General features: G+C 43.0%; 1 protein-coding gene across 4 annotated transcripts in view; it reads right to left on the bottom strand.

Moving 5' to 3' along the window:
* Nucleotides 1-2889, bottom strand: part of GOLGA5 (golgin A5) — a 45635-nt gene extending 42746 nt beyond the window's left edge. Inside the window, exon 1 of one of the 4 annotated variants that reach the window (XM_019010191.4) lies at nucleotides 2482-2889. The gene's annotated coding sequence lies outside the window, so the exon portion shown is untranslated. The remainder of the gene's footprint in view (nucleotides 1-2481) is intronic. The other 3 variants (XM_055361273.2, XM_055361272.2, XM_055361274.2) reach the window with 3 other exon arrangements.
* Nucleotides 2890-17762: the final 14873 nt, after the last annotated feature.

Raw genomic sequence — 17762 nt, 5'->3', positions numbered from 1 at the left:
CTAACCCTACCTTTTACTAGCTAGGTAACCTTGAGCAAACTACTTAAATGAGTCTGAGAAATCTTATCTAGAAAATGGGGGGGAAGTGTACTTACCTTATAGGATGGTTTTATGATAAAATAATATATAAAAAACACTTTGCAAAATGCTTGGCACATAATAAGCACTCATTTTGGTGGCTGCTATTACCATTATTACAACTACCACTACTGTTTTTATTATTATTTCTATTTTTATTATTTATTATTACTATTTCAAAGTAATAATAAATTACTGTTTTTATTATTACTATTTCAAAGAAGAGCAAATCTTAATGTAGCAAAAGCATCTGTTATGGGCTGAACTGCATCCCTCCAAATTCCTTTATTTAAGTCCTAACCCCCAGACCTCAGAATGTGACTGTTCTTGGAGATAGGATCTCTAAAAGGATGATTAACATGAGTTGTCAGGGTGGGCCCTAATCAAATATAATTGGCATGTCCTTCTAACAGGAGGAAATTTCAACACAAACAGGCATACAGAAAGGACAAAGGGAGAAGGCAGACATCTGCAAGCACTTGATCTTGGACTTCAAGTCTTCAGAACTGAGAGAAAATAAATTGGCCCAGCCAATCAATCTGTGGTACTTTGCTACAGCAGCAAATTAAAACAACATTCAAACAGCAAATAACCAATATAGCAAAATTCCAGTACAACCAAATAAAAATAAAATTCACTGAAGTTTGTTTTAAAGTGCTAAAACTTGAAAAAACGTTTCCGTTAAATACAAAAGCTATCTTAATGTTAAACTGCAGCACTATTACATATAATTTAGGTGTGCAAATAATTTATCTAAAGTACACGTTCAATAATTCAAATACTCAATACCTACCATGTGCACATTAAGCTAAGTCCAGAATAAAAACCAAAATTGCATAACCACTCATTCCATACATATATTTGAGTACTTATTGTGTGCCACAATACATCAAAGTAATGATGAAGATATAGATATAGAACGGCTCTATAATAAAGTCCACAACCATTTCTAGAATGTGCACGTTGTTCCTTTTGCCAAGAACTCTTTCATGGTTAACTTTCTTGTTCTTGGTCTTCACTCAAATGCCATTTGCTTCAGAGTTCTCCTTTCCAGCTAAGTTAGGTCAATCATTATCTGTACATACCCTATTCTTTTGCTTCACAGCCCTTCATGTTTTATAATTATGTATTTTTTTTAAACATGCTTCTTGTTCTTGGGGAAAGGGGGGCAGTGGCTGGATAAAGATTATGTCTGTTTTGCTCACCAATGAATTCCCAGAGTCCAGCACACAGTAGGCACTCACAAATACTGCTGAGTGGAATTTTTATATGACTGATGCTGTACACATGTATCTTTTATCACATGTAATTTTCACAGCCACGTTATGTGGTAAACAGCAATATCCTTTTTTTAAAGCAAATGTGGAGAGGGTTTAGAAAGATCCCAGAGTTTAGACAGCAGCTCAGATACTCAAGTCTAAGTCACCCTAGTGCCAAACCCACCTTTTAACCCTTGCCTCCCTATACCATACAGCTCAAAATCTAAAAAACCTCAAGAAACTCATCCTTTAAATCTGTTCTTTACACATATGACTATTAAATGCCTATGTATTTCGGAGTTTATAAAAAATCAAATGAAAATGGAGATGAAATGCTCTGTAACATACAGAACACCATACAGGCCAGGCACTGTGGCTCACGCCTGTAATCCCAACACACTGGGAGGCCAAGGGGGGAGGACCACTTGAGGCCAGGAGTTTGAGACCAGCCTGGGCAACACGGCAAGACCCTGTCTCTACAAAAAAAGTAATGAAAATCAAAACACGCTCATTAATTCTTTATATCTTGCCTCCCATTTCAAAATTAATTGGGCTTTAAAACATACCATGCAACTGCTACTAATGTTGCAATTAATGTCGATTACCTAATTAAATACTTAGATGGGCCCTGGGCAAACATCTCAAAGACACAAAGGACTTCAGAGGCACCCGTCAATTCCCCAGACACTGCCCAGGGGCAGAGAGAGTGCGTGGGATGGGGATGGGTCTGCAAAGGGCTGCGGCAGAGCCTGCTTCGAAGGCCAGGCGTCAGCACAGAGGGAGGGAGGCTGGAGGTCAGTCGGTCAGGCCCAGTCCGTAGAGCCCTGGGGTCTGTCAGTTTGGGGAATCTCAGGTAAGCGAGCAGAGACCCCCACTCTGCTCCCCACCCATCTCGTTCCGTGCGGGAAGAACGGCCAGGCCAGGCAGCGGTCAGGAGAAAAGAAGACAGAGGAGGGCAGTAAACGACGTCGGCTGAAGCCCAAGGAGTCTCTCCAGTTACCCTCCTCAGCCCCTAACAGGGCGAAGACGAGCGCGACCCGAAAGAAAACGGAGAGACCAGGGTCTCCACTGAACGGACTGCGCCCCCGCTCCTAGGACCGTTAACACCCCCGTCTCGTCCAGTGGGCCCTCGCCTCCGCCTCACCTGAGGACTCCGGAGAGGCTGCACTACGACCTAGCCGCCGTCCTGGACCGCGCCCCCTCGGCGGCTGGCCCAGAGGGGGCGCAAGCTGAGTAAACCTCCTCCCCGACCCGCCGGGGCCCTGCTACCGCTTCCGGGAGACGTGGAAGGGGCGCGAGGACCCCACAACAGAGTGGCTTTCGAGCTGCCTGCACGGCAGGGAGACGCGAACAGCCACCTGCAGGCGACTCAGGCGGTGGCGCCGGCGGCTACGGGGTCCTCGCGCATGGCCACGCCCCTTTTCCGCCCGCGGCGAGAACAGGCGCGGCGCAGGGCCTGCGTGCGTGTGACGTGACTCGCCGCCGGTGGACGGCCCGCACGCCGCCGGTATAACGTGAAAGGCCACATCCACAAAGGGCGGGGCCTTACTGCGGTTCACGTGGGTGACCAAAGGCGGTGCCCAGCCTGGAAGGAACGCGAGGCCTGAGTTGGGCGGGGCTTGAGACCCGGGTGGACCGGTTAGACCTCGTGTTTCTCCCTTTCCTCACCATCTCCCCTAAGTTTTACAGACGAGAATGCCAGAGGTCCATGGCAGAAGGTGGAAATAAGAAAACGTGATCCGGATTGCATGGCGCTTACTTTCTAGTGGCCGAGACAGATATTACATAACAGTGAATGGACAAGACAATTTCAGGGCGTTACCAGAGTTCTGACGACAAGAAAACGGGGAAAAGTGACTGGAGGCACGGGAGGTACTTTAAATCAGGTGGTCAGGGAAGGTCTCTCTGAGAAGATGATATTTGAGCTGAGACCCAAAGGATGGAAAAGGCAGTACTGTGGTTATGTTATGCATACAGTTCATTGACTATCTGAAATAAGTCTAAAATCCACATTCACTAATTGAAATATTCAGCACCCGCTATGTGTACAGGATTGGGCTAACTTGGCCCTAATGACAAGCCTACAACACAGTTCCAAGTCTCAAATCTTTCAGTTGAGGAAAGTAAGGTTCAAACAGTTTAAGTAACTTAAGATCATCTGTCCTAATAAGGAGTCCACATTACTCCAAAGCCTGTTCCCCGTAGACTCAAAGCTTTATTGTCTCCAAATTAAATATTAGAAGTAATTACAGCTCCTGCTTTTCTTGCTCTCAGGTGAGGTTTAGCCCAGTACGGTGAAGAGAAAAATTTTCAGCAGCACCAGGAGGTGGTAATCATAATAATGGCATCTAACATTTATCAAACCTTTTATTAAGTGTAGAATACTGTGTTAAGCATTGCATGTGCCTCACCTCATTTTAATCTCATATGCATAAGGAAGGTACTATTATTCTCTGGTAGGTGGCATTGTTGTTCCTAACTATTAAGTTGCTTTTCCAGTTAAGGATTACACATCATCGGCCGTTGCCATGCGACTGCAGTGCGTCCTGTAGGAGGAGCATTCTTTCCAGCCTCACTGATGTCAGGCTTGATTGTATGATCTTCTTTTGGCCAATGAAATAGGAGCAGGGGGTCTTTCTGAGCAGAAGTATTAACAGTTATTACGTATTTCAACCAGAGAAATTTTTCCTTTCATGAGAATAGTCTGTGTCAGATGGGGCTGCTCTTTCAGCCTTGGTCCTGGAAGAAAAAGGGGATGTGAAGCAGCTCACATCTGAGATGTCACATGAGTGACATATAAACTTTTGCTGTTATAAGTCACTGAGATTTAGGATTGTTTTTTACACAGCCCTACCTAATAAAATCAGACTAATATTAATATATTAAACCATTTTACAGATGAAGACACTGAGATTCAGTGAGGTTTAGTTACTTGCCCATGGCCACATAGAAGCAAAAGTAGAACAACTGGGATTCAAACTTGGGTCAGTGTGACTCTAGAAACAGTGTTTTAATTGTCGAAGGGATGAGAATGAAATAAGTTGAGGAGGAACCAGTCTTCCACTGTATTGGACGAAACCTGACCTGAGAGGAAGAAAAGCAGGAGCTGTAATTACTCCCAATATTTAATCTGGAGACAAAACTTTGAGTCTAAGGGCACAGGCTTTGGAGTAATGTGGACTCCTTGTTAGGACTGATGATCTTAGACAAATTACTTAACCTGTTTTTTTGGGGTTTTTTTGTTTGTTTGGTTGGTTGGTTTTTTGAAATGGAGTCTTGCTCTGTCGCCCATCCTAGAGTGCAGTGGCGCGATCTCAGCTCACTGCAACCTCTGCCTTCCAGGTTCAAGTGTTTCTCCTGCCTCATCCCCCTGAGTAGCTGGGACTAGAGGCGTGTGCCATGATGCCTGGCTAATTTTTTGTATTTTTACTAGAGACGGGGTTTCACCATGTTGGCCAGGCTAGTCTCAAACTCCTGACCTCAAGTGATCTGCCTGATCAGCCACCCAAGGTGCTGAGGTTACAGGCATGAGCCGCTGTGCCCAGCCCTTAACCTGTTTGAGACTTACTTTCCTCAACTTGAAGATGAAGACTAGGGGCCATGTTGTAGGCTTGTCATTAGGGCCAAATTGGCCTGATCCTGTGCACATAGTGGGTCCTGAGTATTTGAATTATTGAATGTGGATTTTAGACTTAATTCAGATATTCCAAAAAATGGCAATGGGCAGGCCCCAAAAAAGAGTATTTCAAGAATTCCCACATATACCCCCTAAGAGGTCAGCATATAGATGCCTGCCATGCATACATTATTGGGGCCAGGGTGGATTAGCCAGAGAAACAGCACAACAGAGAGAGGCTACAACCTTGCCCAATGGGTCAGAAAATTTGCCCTTTTCTTCCCACCTCCTCCCTGCCCTAATGCCACCAGTGGAGCTAAAGCCTAGAAAAGAAAGGGGAAGAAGGAAGTCTCTAGAGCTGTAGGGCAACCAAGCTAGTCTGCTCCAGAGATCAGGGGAAAGAACTTTGAATAGAGCTTAAGGATGAAGTTTTAAACAAATGGGGCTATATTGTGACTTCTGGAATGGCAGAGTAAGGAATTCAGCAAATTCTCTTCCCCAAAAAACAATGATGAAATTGGACACAATTGTGAAAAACAACCATTTCAAATTCCTGGAAATCCACCACAGGTATACATAAATTAAAATGCATTTATTCAAGAAAAACTATTAAACCTTGGGTAACAACAGTGAGAGTCTGTGACATGTTACCATGGGGAAATTCCCAATCCTTCTCCTCCAGTTCCATGGGAATAGTTCTGCCAGGGCTGCGTAGATGTGAAAACCAGCAGCTTTGCTGCCAGAGGGGGCTGACTTGGTAAGGAGTGGTGCCAGCAAAACCCCATGGCCAAGGAGAAAGGTTGATTGGGAATGCCAACATCACAATTACCTGGGCTGCAAGACTTGTTGAGCAAACAACTGATTAGAAAGCCTGCTGGAAGTTTAGCAGTGAGATCCAGGGAATCAGATAGCCATAGTGGGCTTTGGCGATGCACTTATGGTCTGGAAGGCTGTGTCAGTTCAGGAGAGTCTGGCAAAAGCCCCAGTCATCTACTCAACCCTGGTGGAACATGAAGCCTTGCACAGAGGCAGAGGAGACACAGGAAAACAAAAGCCAGGGAAGCCTTGCAGAGATGCAGAGGAGACACAAGAAAACTCAGCAAAACAAAAGTCAGAGCAGTCTTGTAAATTGCCTGAATTTTGAATGTTCTTCAACCCATTTAGATGACACAGGTCCATCAAGAAAGGGTAGAAGTCTTACTGGCTTGAGGTGTCTAATTACCACATCTGATCAATCATTGACTAAATTCTAAGCTATATTGACCTTGGTGAAAACCTTAGAAAACCAACCTTAGAAATAAACGTAAAAGAGAAAAAAATAAAACTGAGCAGAAACATCAATGTCAACACACTATGGAAGAGAAACTCTGCAGAATTAGTCCAGGCAAGTCACACAACAAATGTATAAACTAAGAAAAACAACAAAAAACACCCTGTGAGGGGCACATCAAAACACAGGAGTTGCTACACTATATTATCTAAATTGTCCAGTTTTCAATTAAAAAAAAGCAGACATGCAAATGAACAGAAAAATTGACCATACACAGAGGTGAAAATCAGTATAAATGTTGTGAGATGTTGGACTTAGCATATAAGGACTTCAAGGAAGTTACTCAACCATGAGATCAAGTCTCACACAGCACATCTACTCTATTTAAAAAAAAAGAGAAAAAAAAATGTCCAAAGAACTAAGTGAAAATATGGCAGCCAGCTGTGGCAGCTCACACCTGTAATCCCAGCACTTTGGGAGGCCAAGGCAGAAGGATTGCTTGAGCTCAGGAGTTTGAGACCAGCTTAGGGAACATAGTGAGACCCAGGCTCAAACAAACCAAAAACAAAAACAAAAAAATTACAACAATGCTTCATAAAATAGGGAATATCAGTAAAGAGATAGGGATTACTTTAAAAAGCAATGGAATTCTAGAATTGAAAAGTACAATAAGTAAAAAATTAAAAATTTCACTAGCGGAGCTCAGTGCAAATTTGGGTGGGCTGAAGAGACAATTAGAAAACTTGAAGACAGATCAATAGAATTTGTCCAATCAGTATAAAGAAAAAAGAATAAAAAAAGAGGTGATTCTCAGAGATCTGTGGGACATCATCAGATATACCAACATGTATGTAATGGGAATTTCAGAAGGAGAGAAGGATTGGGAAGAGGGGGGATATTTGAGGAAAAAAAATAGCCAAAAACTTTCCAAGTTTGATGAAAACATTAATCTGTACATGTAGGAAGCTCAATGATCTTCAAATAGGACAAACACAAGGACATTCAACCTGGCACATAACAGTCAAGCTGTTGAAAGACAAAGAAAATCTTAAAAGCTGTAAGAGGAAAATGACTTATCAAAGATAGAGGAACAAGAATAACAGCTGACTTCATATCAGAAACAATGAAGGAAGAGGGCAGTAGGATAACATGTAAAACCCTAAAGGGGAAAAAAACTGTCAACCAAGAATTCTATTTCCAGCAAAACTACTCTTCAAAAATGAAGGCTAGATAGAGACATTCCCAGATAAACAGAGACTGAGAGAAGTTGTGGCTAGTCCTGTAAGACTTGCCCTATAAGAAATAATAAAGAAAATCATTCAACCTGAAAGGAAGTGACACCAGGTGGTAATTCAAATCGAGCATAAAGAAATTAAATAGAGCAGAGTGTTAAATACTGAAACAAGTCTGTTCTAATTACTAAAAGTGGCTGAAAATTATGGAAGCAGGCAAGATGTCATCAAGGAAACTATGGCTCAGAGGTAAAAATGGGAATTGATATAAATATCTTTCAGAATTATTGGAAGAAATTAAACCATTTCCTGTCAGTGTCCCCAGTGAGTTAAGGCTACCTAATAAGCAATTAAACTAATATCTCAGAGGGTTTCCCTCCTCCAGCAGTGGAAACATAAGCTCCTTTTTGGGAGTAACTCCCCTTCTGGGTCTCCCATTTAACTGGCATCACAACCAATATACTCTTTCTTCTACTCTATACTTCTTCATAACATTTACACAATTGTAATTATATGAGGGAGGGCAGGGACAGTGTCTGTCCTGTCTATGGCTGTTTCAACAGAACCCAGCAAAGGACATGGCACAAGAAGATACTCCTACATATTGAATAATGAATGAATGATAATGTTCAGTAAATTGAGATAGCATGGAAAAGAGGCAGAAATCAGATGAACTGGTTTTTATTTGGCTGTTAATTATCCTCAAGTAACTTAATCTTTCTGACCCTCAATTTTATTATCAGGAAAAAAGACTGTACTCAATTAGAATATATCTAGGCTAGAAAGTAGGAAAACCTTGGTTCTAATCGTGATTCTTTAGTTTCTAGCTGTGGAAACTTGAGCAAACCCCTTCTCTTCCCAGGCATCATTTATTAAATGGAGATATTGAACTAGAATTAGGGATCACAAGTCTGCAGCCTCAATTAATTGCTTTTGTTTTGTTTGTTTTATTTTAAATTAAATTTTGTTTTAATTTAAATTTTAAGTTAAAACAGCACAGTGTTTAATTTCATTCTGTTGCTCAGGCTGGAGTGCAGTGGTGCAGTCTTGGCTCACTGCAGCCTCAACCTCCTGGGCTCAAGTGATCCTCCCACCTCAGCCTCCCAAGTAGCTAGGGCTACAGGCACATGCTGCCATGCCTGGCTAATTTTAATATTTTTTTGTAGAGACAGGGTTTCACCATATTAACCAGGCTGGTCTTGAACTACTGAGCTCAAGCAATCCACCCACCTTGGCCTCCCAAAATGCTGGGACTACAGTTGTGTGCCACAGTGCCTGGCCAAAATTAAGAATTTCTGTTCATAAAAATTGAATGAAAGGAAAGCCACAGATTGGGAGAAGGCATTTACAACACATGTATCTGACAAAGGACTCATATCTAGAATATAATGCACTCTTACAAATCAAAATTTTAAAAAAAATCCACCTAATAAGAATGAGCTAATAAATAAACACTTTGCAAGAGAAAATATCCAAAAGCACATGAAAAGGTGTTCAACGTTATTAGTCATCAGAGAAATGCGAATTAAAATTATAATGAAATACATTTGCATACCCACCAGAATGGCTAAAATGTAAAAAGATGGAAAATTCCAGGTACTGATGAGGACATAAGGCCACTGGAACAGGCATACATTTCTGAGAGGAGTGTAAGTGATAGGACCACTTTGGAAAACATTGGCTATATCTGCTAAAATTAAACAGAGGCCTACTCTATGACCTAGCATAGATTTACCCTATGAGTCAGTAATTCTGCTTGGGAGAAATGAATACAAGTATCTACCCAAAGACATTTATTTACAAGGATGTTCAAAGTAGCTTTATTCATAATAACGCAAACTGGAAACAACTCAAATGGTAATAAACTGGTGAATGGATTACAAAATTGTGGTATAGCTCTACAACACGATACTTCACACCAGTGAAAAACAAGAAACTGCAACACCATAGATGAAACTCATAGGTATAATTTTGCCTTAAAAAAGCCAGTCCAAAAAGACTATAATTCTATTTCTCTACAGGTCAAGAACAGGCAAAGCGAATCTGTGATTACAAAAGTTATAATAAGGCCAGGCATAGTAGCTCACGCCTGTGATCCCAACACTTTAGGAGGCTGAGGCAGGAGGATCACTTGAGCCTGGGAGTTCAAGACCAGCCTGGGCAACGCAGGAAGACCCCATCTCTACAAAAAAATTTTTTAATTAACCAGGCATGGTGGTGTGTGCCTGTAGTCCCAGCTACTCAGGAGGTTGAGGTAGGAGGATTGCTCGAGCCCAGGAGTTTGAGGTTGCAGTCAGCCGTGATTGAGACACTGCACTCCAGCCTGGCTGATGGAGTGAGACTCTCTCTCAAAAAAATAAAATTAAAAAAAAGAAAAGAAGAAGTTATAGCATCAGTTATCTTTTGGGAGGGCAGATATTGACTGGGAGTGGTCAAGGTGGAGGTGCTCATAGTGTTCTACATCTTAACATTGGTATTCATTATAGGTGTAGATACATATGTAAAAATCCATCCAACACTTTATTTAACAACAGTTGTTTACATATATCATGTTATACTTAAAACAATTTCAAAAAAATACATACCTTTAAGAAGGCAGTTCCACTTTTAAGAAATTACCCTACAGATACACTCACATTATGCAAAATGACATATATGAAGTTATTAATTACAGTGTTGCTTATAACAGCAAATAAGAAGTTACATGTTCATTGCTTTAAAACTCTTGGTACATTCTTCCAGTGGAATATTATGTGGCTGTTTTTAAAAAGAAACAGGATGTCTTATGCAAGGATATGAAAAAAGCTCTAAGATCTTAAGAATATATGTTAAATTAGAAAAAAACACAAAAGGAAAATAATGGTGTATGTAGTGTGATTTTGTAATTGCCTGACGGGTTCTTCTTGCCCACTGCACGGATTTACTGAGACAGCAGTATTGCAGTAGAGAAAGTTTAATTAACACAAGGCTAGCCAAGTGGAAGATGGGAGCTTATTACCTGAAATCAGTCTTCCTGAAAATTTGGAGGTGAGGGTTTCTTAAAGATAGCTTGGTGGCCTGGGGTCTAGGGAATGAAGGATGTTGACTGGTTGGGTTGCGGATGAAATCATAGAGGGTCAAAGCTATCTTCTTGTGCTGAGTCATTTCCTGGGTGGATCGCAAGACCAGTTGAGCCAGTTTCTTGGTATGGGTTACAGGTCCAGGTGGCACTGAGAGGAGTTAGCCAGCTTGCCTTAGGTAGACAGCAAGGGAAGGGTCCCCAGAGAGCCGCCAACCCACAGGGGATGACCTGTCTCATCCCCACATAACAGAAAAAGCAGCCTGGGAAAAAAATCAAGCTGCAAGCAACAACAAGGGAACTAGCACAGAGGGCTGTGCCTGGAGACATGCCCGAGGCTGCACAGATAGGAGAACCTCCAGCCCGTTCAGATAAAAACTTGCACAAACCTGCAGCTCACTCAGATAAGGGAACAAGGCCTGACATAGAAATGCCTTTTTCTTTTCATAATCAGTGGGCTCCTGGGAAAAAGTTTCTTCTCCTTTTTGGGGCATGAACACAGTGGGCTCTGGTGGGTTCTGGTGGGCACTTTTCCTTTCCTTTTTGGATTGTGAGACTGGCCTCTATGAATCATCACTTCAGCCCCTGATTGGTCCCAGGCTAAGGTCCTTGGGCCAAGCTGAGTCACTTTCTCCAAGACAGCCCACAGACTAAGCACATTCCTTCCGCTTCCCAGTTTATAAAATCCCTGAACCCCAGCCTCATAGTGGGCAACCCATTCAGGCTTCCCTCTCTGCTGGAGGAGAGTTTTCGTCTTTCGCTTATTAAACTTTCGCTCCCACCTCACCCTTGTGTCTGTGCTCCTTAATCATCTTGGACGTGAGATAAAGAACTCCGAGTGATACCTCACAAGAGAGATCACTACACTGTGGTGCGTTGATGAGACTACAACAACACCAGCTGGTCCATCAGAATACGGGGTCTGAAAAATGCCATCAACACCAATCTCAGATTTTAACAATAGTGGTGGTGTCTACAGGAGCAAATGGGGAGGTTACAAATATTGTGACCTCCAGAACAATGGCTAGTTATAGTTTAACTACACTTATATCTTAGCAGGTGTAGGCCCCTCCCATAATACTAATCTTACGGCCTTTCATTCGCTTTTTTTTTTTTTTTTTACTTTTTTTCAATTATTGTTGTTTTATTTTGCTTTTTTGAGACAGGGTCTCGCTCTGTTGCTCAGGTGAATGCAGTGGTGCAATCTCGGCTCACTGCAACCTCTGCCTCCTGGGTTCAAACAATTCTCCTGCCTCAGCCTCCTGAGTACCTGGGACTATAGGCGCCCACGGCCACACCTGGCTAATTTTTGTATTTTTAGTAGAGATGGGTTTTCGCCAGGTTGCCCAGGCTAGTCTCCAACTCAGGCTTCAAGTGATATGCCCACTTCGGCCTCCCAGAGTGCTGGGATTACAGGTGTGAGCCACTGTGCCTAGCCAGCCTTTCGTTAGTTTTTAAAAGGTGGTTTTAGTCTCCAGAAAAGAAGGGGGTAGTTTGCGGAAGGGATACTATCATCCTTGCTTTAAGGTTAAATTATAAACTAAATTTCTCCAAGAGCCAGCTTGGCCTATGCTCAAGAATAAACAAGGATAGCTTGGAAGTTAGAAGCAAGATGGAATCAGCTATGTCAGATTTTTCTTACTGTCATAATTTTGCAAATGTGCTTTCACTGTCATTTGTGTAAAAATACTTTTTATAGGTAGAGTCTATGTCTTGAAGGACACCTTGTTTGCATCCAGAGAGGAGGGCTTAGCTAGGTAACAGGAGTGAGAGGAAAGTTTATCTATTTATTTATTTATTTTTGAGAGGGAGTCTCGCTCTGTCACCCAGGATGGAGTGCAGTGGCGTGATCTCGGCTCACTGCAGCCTCCACCTTCCAGGTTCAAGTGATTCTTCTGCCTCAGCCTCCCGAATAGCTGGGACTATAGGAGTGAGCCATCACGCCTGGCTAATTTTTGTATTTTTAATAGAGACGAGGTTTCTCCATGTTGGCCAGGCTGATCTTGAACTCCTGACATCAGATGATCCACCTGCCTTGGCCTCCCAAAGTTCTGGGATTACAGGCATGAGCCACCATGCCCGGTGGGTTTATTTTTTAATGTATGCTTTTTTGTAAGTACCCTTTGAACTCTGTACCATGAGAATCTTATTTTTGAAAGTAAATAACATTAAAAAATTATTTTAAGCTTTGAATACCCCAGGAGATAGAATGTATTCTCTATGTCTTCACAGCCCTGCCTCTGTGAATCCTTATACCCCACATTTAAAGTATCTGTCCAGCCCCTGCAGGCTTCCTCCAGGGACTTTGTGACCCTCACTAGAAGATTCCTGTGTCTTTCAGCTCCTTAGCGCTGTGATTCTGCTTTGCACAGATCTAGAGAATGAAATTGTGAGCCTTTTTGTGCATTTTTATCTTCCAGCAGCAGAGGGCACTTAGTACTTAAAAATATGTACCTTATGTTTGTATGTATGTTGTATAATATCTAGACTGACAAGTAACATAAGTATTGCTGTATCCTTTCTTTTATAGAGCACAGAGTGTAGTATTTTTATGAATTGACCTTGGATGACTCAAGGGGATTTCATATTCCTACACCTTTTTGGAAGTTCCCCAGATGTGACAGGCCAGTTCTCGTGTTTTCCATATTATCTGGGCTGCTAAACTGCTCCCAGGGATAAATCTCCTCACCCCTGAGCCCCTGATGAACCTCTTAGATCCCCCTCTCTCCCCATCCTCAGCTGTCCATGCCTTTGAAGAGCCCTCCAACCCCGATATGTCCCCATGTTGGTAGTGGGGCTAGGCGGAGAAAGTGCTTTATGTTGTCCTGGAAATAGCACAAGCCTGGGAGTAAACAAACTATGTTGTGCCTTGCTACGGCGTCATGGACAACTCTCTCAGGGCCTCAGTTGGTGGTTTATAAGGTGTATGTGGGTGATTGCTTCTTATGCCATAAAATTATTTCTTTTTCTTTTTCTTTTTTTTTTTTTTTGAGACGGAGTCCAGCTCTGTCGCCCAGGCTGGAGTGCAGTGGCGGGATCTTGGCTCGCCGCAACCTCCGCCTTCCGGGTTTAAGCGATTCTCCTGCCTCAGCCTCCCGAGGAGCTAGGATTACAGGCTCCTGCCACCACGCCCGGCTAATTTTTGTATTTTTAGTAGAGACCGGGTTTCACTATATTGGCCAGGCTGGTCTAGCACTCCTGACCTTGTGATCCGCCTGCCTTGGCCTCCCAAAGTGCTGGGATTACAGGCGTGAGCTACTGCGCCCAGCCAAAATTATTTCTTTAAAGTGCTAAATTGAACTAAATTTGGCCTGAAGATGCCTCTATACTTGAGTTCTTACATAAGGAACTGCAACCTAACTTGGCACATAAACTGAAAGCCTAACTTAGGAGTATACTTTTGTAACAAAAGTCTCAGCCAATCATAGCAGCAGAGCTTCAGTCAGTTACAGGTGGGCAACTGATCAGACCTTGTCCAAATAAGGCCTCTCTCTCCAGCTCCATCTTAAACTGCTCTCCTCCTTACCCACATGCTCCAGCCATCCAGCCCACAGGAACATTGGCCTTGCTATTCTCACTGCCTGGAAATTTACTCTCTGCACCCCTTATCTCCTACAGGGAGCAATCTAAGGGACCAATGAGGAAACCACAATGCCTTTTATAATCCAGCCTTGGAAGTCAGAAACCAACGTTTCCACCATATTGTACTAGTTTCACAGACCATCCCCAATTCACTGTGGGAGGAGAATACAGGAGGGCATGTGTACCAGGAGGTGAGGATCTGTAGGGGCCATCTTGGGGCCAACAATTACAGATTGTTGACACGTAATGTCTGCGATTTGCTAGAAGATTATCTGGACTGGGGTTGGTGAGGATACAAGTCAGACAAGACTGCTCATCATTGATCAACACTGAGTTTGGCTGATCATTACATATGGTCCTTTACACTGTGCTGCCTACGCTACTACATATTTGAGATTTTTTATAATAAAAAGTTAAAAACAAAAAAGACAATGTATATAGTGTGGGAGTTCACCTGTTCAGCCAGAGTGGAGCAACTGCTATTCCCAAACCCAAGTTCACCTTTTCACCAGGCCTTATAGAGTATCTGATATACACTTGCCTAGTTGGTCAGAATTAGCTAGAAGTGAACACAATTATTAAGAAAATAAGTTGCAGAAATACATGTATGATATAATAGCATTTATTTAAAACTTTTAAACCTATAAAATAATACAATATAATTTGTATAGATATTGAAATGCATATTAAGGGTAAAAAATTTACAGGAATAATAAACATTAATTTATTACAGTAGTTACTTCTGGATGGAGAAAGCAGGGACAGATGCCTTTGGAAATATGTTTATAATTTTTTAAGGGTAAGAAACAAAATATGGCATAATGTCATCACTTCATAAAGTTGGTGGTAGGTAAATGGGTGCTAGATATTCTATAGCTTTGTCTTTTTTTTTTTTTTTTTGAGAGGGGGGTCTCACTGTCTCCCAGGCTGAAGTGCAGTGGCATGATCTCTGCTCACTGCAACCTCTGCCTCCCAGGTTCAAGTGATTCTCATGCCTCAGCCTCCTGAGTGGCTGGGACTACAGGTGCACACCACCACACCTGGCTAATTTTTTGTATTTTTAGTAGAGACAGGGTTTCGCCACGTTGGCCAGGCTGGTCTGGAACTCCTGACCTCAGGTGATCTGCCAACCTCAGCCTCCCAAAGTCCTGGGATTCCAGACATGAGCCACCGTCCCTGGCCTATCTTTCTATTACTGATGGAGATTTGGGTTGTTTCCAGATTTGGAGTAATAGTGATGGGAATATGATTATTCATGTATCCTGATGCACATATGCATGAGTTTTCTTGGGTAAATGCCTGGGAATACAATTTCTGCATCTCAAGAAGAGTGCATTTTCAACTTGTCTTTGTAACGCAAAACCAGTTTCCAAATGGGTTGTCCCTCTATATGTCCCCACCAACGTGTCTGCAAGTATCACTTGCTCCATAACCTCACCAACATCTGCTATTGTCAGACTTTTTACTTTTTGCCAGTCTGGTAGGTTTATAATAGGCATCTTGTTTGGGGTCTTTAATCCACCTGAAATGGATTTTTTTGTATGTTGAATGAGATATTTCTTCCCTTCATTCGGTCTCTGCTCAAATGTCATTTTCTCAGAAAGGCTTCCCTGAATATTCTATATAATAAATTCCCCAGGGATCCCATCTCTCATTCTCTATTCCCTTACCTGGTTTTATTTTTCATTAACTTCTGACATCATATTCTACATTTATTTCTCTTATGTCATATTTATGTGGTTGAGTTATTTTTATTCTCTTAACAGATAGCAACTGTGGTCTAAAGGCTTTGCGCATATTCATTCTTTCAATTCACATTATAACCCTGTGAGGAACAGCCCTATGTGGTGAGTCCTATTATTAGCTCGATATTATAGATGAAGAAACCAAAGCCGGAGAGATTAACATGCTCAAAGTCACACAGCTGATAAGTGGCAGAGCCAGGCAATGGCACAGGGGCCGCTACTTATTTACTACCTTGTTCTCCATTAGAATATGAGCTCCAGAAGGACGAAAGCTTTGTCTGTTTTGCTTACCTCGGTGCCCAGAACAGTGCCTGGCACACAGGAGGTATTCAGTACATACTTGTTGAATAACCTTGGCAAGCCCCAGTCTTAGTTCTTTCTTAGAGCTGAATGCCATATCTGACACTGATCTGCAGAGATGTAACAGGAGATTATTAAACCTAGCTCTTTCTCCTTCCCTTGCAAATCATATTGCCTTACGGTGCTTCCTCAAAAAAGGTTAAGTCTGGGTCACCCAACCTCAGCATGATTCACATTTTAGGCTGCATAATTCTTGGCTGTGGGACACTGTCCTGTTTGTGCATTGGAGGATGTTTAGCAGCATCCATGACCACTACCCACCAGACACTAGTAAGAAACCCCCTTCTCCCAGGTGTGACACTTAAAAATGTCTCCAGACATTGCCAGGTGACCCCTAGGGGACAAAATTATCCCCAGTTGAGGACCACTGAGCTAAACTTTGAAGTTTGTCTTTGAACATGGAGTGTGGGTGGGGGGAGTATCAAAATGTCACAGAGAGGCCAGGTGTGGTGGCTCACACCTGTAATCCTAGCACTTTGGGAGGCCAAGGCGGGCGGATCACCTGAGGTCAGGAGTCCAAGACCAGCCTGGCCAACATGGCGAAACCCCAGCTCTACTAAAAATACAAAAATTAGCCGGGGTGGTGGCGTGCGCCTGTAATCCCAGCTACTCTGGAGACTGAGGCAGGAGAATCACCTGAATCCAGAGGGCTGAGGTTGCAGTGAGTTGAGATCACGCCAAGGCACTCCAGCCAGGGTGATAGAGCTAGACTACGTCTCAAAAAGAAAAACCCACAGAGGAGGGAAAGAGGGACAATATGATCTGGAGATGCTTGCATCCAGCAAGAGAAAGCTTCTTCGTCTCTCTGTGTTGGGATGGTGGGTGGGAAAGGGAGGTCAAAGTGCAAGGCCCTTCTTTCCTCCTCCCCACCCCCAGGTTCAACTGTAAAAGGGGGGGTTCCTAGGCTGCACATAGGTGCTTAGAGAAGTCCTACTACATAGGATTTTCTCTCCACTTCTCAGCACACAGGCCAGGAATCTGCAAGCCCCCCATAACACAGGCCCACATTCAGGGGGTCGTTAAGAAATGGCAGAGGAACATGCCTAGGCAGGCGTGCAGGTGTGCTGGAGGGCAGCCAAGAGAGACCTACACACTCCAGAGTAGTTTGGAGAAGGTGGCTGAGGGTTTCTGGATCCTTGCAAAGCACAAAAGTTCAGAACAACTCTGTAGTGCAGCAGCATGGTGCCAGCAGCAAGTCCCAGTTCAGCACCTTGAAAACCCAAGTGGGACCATTCAAGCAAGCACCAGGGCCTAGGAACTAGACTGGGCAAGTCTCAAGACATCAGAGACCAGTAAACCTAGAAGAACAGCATGTGACAAAGGGTCCTCTTCCCACTGCCACGAGGCTACAGAAGCCCACCCTGTCTCCAGATGCCATCTTGGAAAAGAGAAGTGGGAACAGGAACTGTATTAGTCAGAATGCAGAGTCAGCTACCACGACAGAGATCAAAGTGACAATGACATAAACAAGATAGAAGGTTTCTCTCTTGTGAAGCATCCAAGTATTAGCAGTCCAGAGCTAATGGAGAAGCTCTTTGGTGTTGGAGACTCAGGTTCCTTCT

The sequence above is a fragment of the Gorilla gorilla genome, chromosome 15 (assembly GCF_029281585.2).
Source record: "Gorilla gorilla gorilla isolate KB3781 chromosome 15, NHGRI_mGorGor1-v2.1_pri, whole genome shotgun sequence".
In the NCBI taxonomy this organism is placed as follows: Eukaryota; Metazoa; Chordata; class Mammalia; order Primates; family Hominidae; genus Gorilla; species Gorilla gorilla.
Note: the sequence above shows the minus strand (reverse complement) of the source record. Positions and strands in the feature narration are given on the sequence as shown.